General features: G+C 39.4%; 1 non-coding gene across 1 annotated transcript; it reads left to right on the top strand.

The window, feature by feature from the left end:
• The first annotated feature begins 5,175 nt into the window (after positions 1 to 5,175).
• Positions 5,176 to 5,282, top strand: LOC131252308 (small nucleolar RNA R71). The gene has a single exon (XR_009174337.1). It is a non-coding gene; the product is annotated as a small nucleolar RNA R71 (small nucleolar RNA).
• Positions 5,283 to 7,627: the final 2,345 nt, after the last annotated feature.

Genomic DNA, 7,627 nt, shown 5'->3' with positions numbered 1-7,627 from the left:
ATACATATGCATTTCATCCCTAAATCATATAGTAGCAATTTACATTACATGAAGGAAATCATAGATATGGATAAGGTAATTGAGAATCCTATCTCAACACCCTTATTAAAAATGATTCATCAAACAATTTCTCATTCAGTCATTTCATCAAACACTTAGGATACACATTACTACATACGTGAACTAAATTAGTTATAGCATATATTATAGCAAATCCCTTCGCAAAGGAGTTGTCATACATACAAACATGTATTCTATATTTATAGTCATGGTAAGTACAAATCATAATTGTAATTTCATTCAAACATTTCAACAAATGCATGGAATGCATTATATATTCACATAGTTCACACACATGTATAGTTTATCTAATAAATCGTAATTAAGATCATATGACAACAATCAAGTTAGACATAAATCATTACTAATATTGAAAGCCTTGAAAACCATAACCTAAATGTTTATAGTCTGTACCTTTCGTCGGATTTCTCATTTCAAACTTGTTTTGAATCCTACGTCCTCGTATACAGAACAATGATACCTAAACATCGAAATAGGTTAGCTATTTCACTGATTCCTCTATTTGGATTCCTAAAACAAGATTAGGGTTAGGATTTCTTACCCAAATCGAAGTTAAAATTGATGGTGTAGTGATGGTGGGGTTGTGATTCGGTACGTGGTTTAGTGGGAGTGAATCCTAGCAACGATCTACTGATCTCTCTCCCTACTCTTCACTCTTTTCTCCTCTTTTCTCTCTTCTCTCTCATAGGTTTAGAGAAATTCGTATGTAATGAGAGAGAGGTGGTTTAAGGTCTTTTAATAGGCCCAAAAATGATGTCAATGGCCCCAGGGCCATGGTATACTTAGGTTATAGCCAAAGGTTGCCTGTTTTTGACAAACAGGGCCCTTAGGAAGGTCCATTTGTCACCTAATTCATGGAGCAAGTTCCCCAATAATGGATTTATGCCAGAACTGTGTTTATGGTGCGATCCGACAAACTGATTAGCCTTGAAGGACTTGTATCAGATCAACGGTCGTCGTTACTCGATCAGGGCCACAAGTATACCAATAGGTGCAGGGAAATTTTCCTGATCCATGAGTGTAGTTGGGTTAGAAACTAACGGTCTGATGTCTCCATTTTGCTCGCAAGCGAATGGTCCAAATCACTTAAGTTTCATGTTAATTTCTAAAGATATTCACAATTCTCACACAATTTGATCAAGGCTCAAGTTGTACGTTTCTAATACTATTTGAGCTCCATTCCCTTGATGGTTATCAAGCCCAATATGATGGTCATAATCCTATAGTTTTATGGTCATCGGACTTTCGACGCGTGGCCCAAGTCCGATATGGAGTTTCAATGTGCTCCCGAGAGTAACTGGGTTTTGGGATTTTCTCGATGTTTTCAAGTAATGTTGAGTTAGCGATTTTAATGGTTTTGGGTCTTGCAGTTTATATAGATAGTGGTTTAAGTTAATTCACCAATTAATTTAGTTTAGTACTAATTAATTTTTGTCTAATTTTCAAAGTATACGGTCTTTAGGGATTTCTGCCTGAGGTGGTACTCAGGTCTTTGTATGAATTTTTTTGAGATGTTACAGGTTGCATGATAGGTGTAGTGGTTAACATGCCCTTAAGCTTAATAAAAACTTCTTTTCATTGCTCAGTCCACTCGAATGGTGCATCCTTTTGAAGTAAATTACATAAAGGACGAGAGAGGTGACTAAAGTCTGTTATGAATCTCCTGTAAAAACAGTCGTGTCCTAGGAAGGATTGCATGTTTTATATATTTTTGGGTGGAGGTAGGTTAGAGATAAGATTAATTTTATCCTTATCTACCTCAATTCCCTTGGACGAGATGATATGTCCAAGGACAATTCCCTTACAAACCATGAAATAGAACTTCTCCCAATTGAGTACCAAATTCTTCTATTCACTTCTTTTCAGCATACATTTAAGATTCTCTAAGCAATTGCTGAGAGATGGACTAAAGATAGAACTCGTCCATAAAGACCTCTAGATATTGCCCCACCATGTCAGAAAAAGTACTCATCATACATCACTGAAAAGTAGCGGGGGCATTAGACAGTCCGAATGGCATCCTTCGGTAAGCAAAGGTGCTAAAGGGACATGTGACTGTGGTCTTTTCATGATCTTCAAGGGCCATCTCTATCTGATTGTAGCCCGAATATCCATCAAGGAAATAGTAATAGGAATGACCAGTTAACATTTTTAAATTTTAATTAATGAAGGGCAAAGGAAAGTGGTCCTTCCTCATGAAAGTATTCAACTTCCTGTAGTTAATGCACATTCTCCAACCAGCAGTAACTCTAGTAGGCACGAGTTCATTACTGGCATTGGATACGATGGTGATTCCAGACTTCTTAGGAACCACCTGAGTTGAACTCACCCAATGGCTATCGGATATTGGGTATATGATACTTATATCCAATAGTTTAAGAACCTTAGCCTTAACCACTTCCTTCATGTTTGGATTTAGTCTACATTGTAATTGCTGAGAGGTCTTTACATTATCCTCAAGATAAATGCGGTGAGTACAAATCGAAGGGTCAATTCTCTTGAGGTCCGCAATCGACCATCTGAGGGCTCCTTTGTGCTCAATGAGAGTAGAGATGAGCATACTCTTCTGTTCTTGCTCAAGGTGGGAAGAAATCACCACTAAGTATGTCTCATCTTGACCTAAATAGACATATTTCAAATTATAAGGTGAATGTTTTAGGTCAAGCTTCGGTGCCTTGAGGTTAGACGGTAGAGGCACTATATCAATTTGGGGCAATTCTTCAAATTGTGGCATCCACTGGTTAACTTCCAATACCGGCACAGTATCAAGCATGACACTCGTCTCCCTAATCATGTCATCATCAAATCATGGGAGTGGGCCAGACACATCCCTAGAGGGTCAGAGGATAAGGTCATCAAAGTTTTATCTTCCACGAAAGAGTCAAACATGTTAATGTCGTGGAAATCATCATCATTTTCTAAATGTTTGCCTACGTTTAAAAAGATATTCAACTCTAATGTTACATTCCTGAAAGACATACCATGACCCCATTCCTGCAATTAATGATTCATTTGAAGTAGCAAGGAATGGGTGACCAAGAATGATAGGAATTTAAGTCCTTATGTTACTGATGGATTCCGTATCCAGGACGATAAAATCTATCGGGTAGTAGAATCGGTCAACCTAGACTGACACATCCTCAATTACCCCTCTTGGTATATGAACTGAGCGGTTAGCAAGTTGTAATGTGGTTAGGGGGGTTTCAATTCACCCAAACCTAACAGTTTGTAGACTGAGTAAGGAATCATATTTACACTTGCTCCGAAGTCAAGAAGTGCATGCTCAATCCGGTAGTTCCCAATTACGTAAGCATTGGTTGGGCTATTAGGATTTTTTTACTTTTGTGGCACATCTTGCTTTAGGATGACACTCACTTTTTAAATTAAAAATATTTTCTTTTTGATACTTTTCCATCTTTTGGTTGTATACAAGTCTTTCAGAAATTTGGCATATAAAGGTATTTGTTTAACTGCATCCAGTAGAGGAATGTTGACTTTCACTTGCTTTAACACCTCTAAAATGTCTTGAGAGTTAAAGGGAGGTTTTGGTGCAATTAATCATTGGGGGAATCGGGCAATTGGCTTGCCTTGAAGTTTTGGTTCCAATTATTATGGAGCAGTGATAGGTCTATCATCGTTGTCCTCTTCCAGGTCCTTAGGCTTTTCAGCCCTTACCGGAATAGATTTGTCAATTATCTTCCCACTCTTAAGAGTGGTGATAGACTTAGCTTGCTCCATTTGATTTGAAGAGCTTGGATCACTTATTTCGTATTGCGGTTTAGGATTGGGGAAATGTTGTGCAAGAAGAATCCCTTTTTCCTTAATTGAATTTTTTATCCCACGCCCTTGTATGGCATTCAATATACCCTAAGCGATAAGCTCTTGGTTTTGAATATGTTTTAGAACCAAATCCTCTTGAGGTTTCACTTGATTTGGAATTTAATTGAAGAAACCTCGAGGAGTAGTAGTTTATCCATTCCTCCAACTAAAGTTTGGATGATTTCTCCAACTAGGATTGTATGTATTGGAGGTAGGTCCATTGAAAGGTCTTTGGTAATTATTCACGGCTTTAGATTGTTCATTCAGCATCTCTTGAAAGGTAGCTATTGTTGGACAATTTTCAGTTGTGTGAACGTTGCAAGCACAAATACCGCAAACAATTTCCTTAACCTTATCCTTCTTTAGTTCCATGGCCTCGAATTTCCTTATGAGATAAGACACTTTAGCTTTAATATCATCATCCTGTGATGCCCTGTCACTGTGGTCACATGTGGGCAGGCGCTGATGTGGGCAGGGCCTAGTGTCTGGGTGAGCTACCAGTGGTTGGAAGGCTATTGTGTACCCAGTGAGAGGCAGAACCTTGTCCTACATCGAAAGAATCGTCCAAAGTAATGGTGGTTGTATGTGGGATATAGCCTTCAATAGTATAACGCGTTTTGGGGTGAGCCATGGGCTTGACCCCAAGAACAAAGCCGTGAGCTCTGTGGGCAAAGTGGATAATATTATACTGTTGGGGCTGGCCTTTACAAATGGTATCAGAGCCGAGGACAGTTCTGCCCTCGGTGGGGGATATTGTGATGCCCCGTCACTTTGGTCACATGTTGGCAGGCGCTGATGTGGGCAGGGCCTGGTGCCTGGGCGAGCTACCAGTGGCTGGCAGGCTACTATGTACCCAATGAATGGAGGAACATTATCGCACATCAGAAGAATCATCCGAAGTAATGGTGGTTATATGTGAGATCTAGCCTTCGATAATATAATGCACTTTGGGGTGAGCCATGAGCTCGACCCCAAGAATAAAGCCATGAGCCTCATGGGTAAAGCAGACAATATTATACTGTTGGGGCTGACCTTTACACATCCTCTTTCAGAAGGTATAATCCACCCATCTCCTTTAATTGAGTTGGCCTAAAAGTGGTGCTTGATTTTGGGTAAGTGTCCCATGATTGTGCGTTTTCAGCAAGTCTATCCAAGTAGTCCCACACATCATCGACATTTTTATTCATGAATTCCCCATTGCACATTGTCTCAACCAATTGACGCATGGAAGATGTCAGTCCGTCATAGAAAAAGTGTGTAATGCGCCACGTTTCAAAACTGTGCTGTGGGCATGAACTGACAAGATCCTTGAACCACTCCCAACATTGGAAGAATGTTTCATCCTCCTTTTGGGAAAAGTTCATGATTGACTTTCTAAGGGTGTTCGTTTTATGATGTGGAAAAAATTTCTTTATGGATTTCCTTATCATGTCATTCCATGTGCCTATAGATCTAGGACGTAGTGAATGCAACCACGTCTTAGCTTTCTCTTTCAAAGAAAAAGGAAAGAGTTTTAGTCTGACCGTGTCCTTAGACACATTAGGAAAATAGAAAGTCGTTATGATCTTATCAAACTCTTTCAAGTGCAAACATGGTTTTTAAATTCAAGTCCATGGAATTTTGGAAGGAGTTAGATCACCCCTAGCTTAATGTCCATATGTCCCATATTTTCTAGCAAAACCATGTATGAGGGTGTACTCACCCCCACCGATTATAAATAATCTCACAAAGTACGAGGTAAGGGTGCTTAATGCACCTCATTCTCATTCAGGACTTCCTCAACCCTAGGTTGAGGTTGTCTTCTCGGTTGATTGACTGGTTGATTTGCAGTCATAACCTCAATTAACTCTGAGGATCTCGAGTGGTGTCTAATCCTATGATGGATAGATAACCCCTCAACCAATCCTCCTTCACTCAAAAGACGTCGAGTGTTATCATGGAACCACTTAGTTATGAAACACTCTCAGCCCTGAAATGTTAGTGAGGACCACTATAATTAAAGTGGAAATAGCTCAAGGTGTCCTAAAGGGAGGTGAATAGGACTTTATAAAATTGTATGCCATGTTTTAAATCCTATTACCTTAGTCTTAATCTAATGTGCAACTATCAAGATATCCCCAATTTAACTCTAATGGCTTCCATTCCAAGTTGAAGATCCAATCACAGAGTATTCAATATTAAGCATGATACAACAAATAGCCCTAGATGGACGAGAAGTGTGAATGTGTGTGACATGTGACTCAAATTAAAGCATTCATATTATCAAGCTTGTATGCAAAAGATTAACATAATGAAAGATCAAGCAAGAATTAATCCCAAACACAGTCGTTTATACTGGTTCGACTATGTGCCTACTCCACTCCCAGCGGACGAACTCATCCCATGAGTGTACCGAATTTCACTAACGGAGGTTTCAAATTAGGTTCACTTCAAACCATTATAACCTACACATGGTTGACTCTTAGACCTACACAAGGTACCTAAAACGTGCCTACACAAAATACAAGTTTATGCCTTACACAAGAGCAAAGGTCAACACGAAGCACCTAAGTTTTATGCTCTACACACGAGCAAAGGATCCACACAACGAACCTCCGTTTTAGGCCACATAGGACAAGGATCTACACAAGGAACCTCCGTTTTAGGCCACACAGTCTAAGGATCCACACAAGGAACCGAGGTTTTAGGCCACATAGGCCAATGATCCACACAAGGAACCTATGTTTAGGCCACATAAGCCAAGGACCTACACAAAGGACCTAAGTTTATGCCCTACACAAGAGCAAGGGTTGACACACAACACCTAGATGTACTCTCTCGTCAGAGGCCTCCTATGGGGACTTATAAGGGGTGAGATGTACCTATGACCCAATCCAACATAAGGAATGATCATTAGGATCTCTGGACTCTAATGACTTACAGATAAGTAGATGAGCCCCAGTAAGCACGTTGATGAAGATCTCCTCCTTGATGATGAAGATTCTTCATCTCCCGTGATCTGCAACACTTGAAGTTGTTCCAATAAAGGCGACGGGTTGGGTCAAGGTTATGTTAGAATCTTACTCTAATAAATGTTTTCCTATTTTAGAGAAGGAGTGATTTTAAGCATTCAAGTATTTAAGGTATCCCATCTCAATGATTTGCCATTAAGAAAGTAGCTGGATGATCCCTGAATGGGGAAGTTCATTCCTCAATCCACTTTATTGAATATCAATGATGAGGGTGGATTGAAGGATGAACTTTCATGAGAAAATGAGCTTAGGGTAGGTGATATGCAATTACTCTCTCAAAGCTCTCTCTATTTTTTCTCTCTAGCAACCAAGAACAAGCTCACCTTATACAGCCAAAAAGTTCAAACGAAAATAAAATAGTCGGTTTTTTACAGAGTTCGATGTCATCGAATCGGATTCAATGATAAAACTAAACTAACAAGCACAGTTGGAACTTTTTAACAAAAGCTCGATGATATCGAACTTGCTTGGATGGCATCAGGATTTGAACTCCGATATAATCGAACCAAGGTTCGATTCCTCGACAATGTATACAAAGGAGCTTGCTGGATATGAACAGGCTATTTTCGATATCATTGGATTTCAAATGTCGATGACATCGAAACCTGGTTCGATACATTGATCTTTCCAGAAGATTTTCCTTGAGAGTTTGCTGGACATTCCTTTGTTCGAAATTGATATCATCGACCTAGATTCGATATGATCAAGATTTGAAT

The sequence above is a fragment of the Magnolia sinica genome, chromosome 7, assembly GCF_029962835.1.
Source record: "Magnolia sinica isolate HGM2019 chromosome 7, MsV1, whole genome shotgun sequence".
In the NCBI taxonomy this organism is placed as follows: Eukaryota; Viridiplantae; Streptophyta; class Magnoliopsida; order Magnoliales; family Magnoliaceae; genus Magnolia; species Magnolia sinica.
Note: the sequence above shows the minus strand (reverse complement) of the source record. Positions and strands in the feature narration are given on the sequence as shown.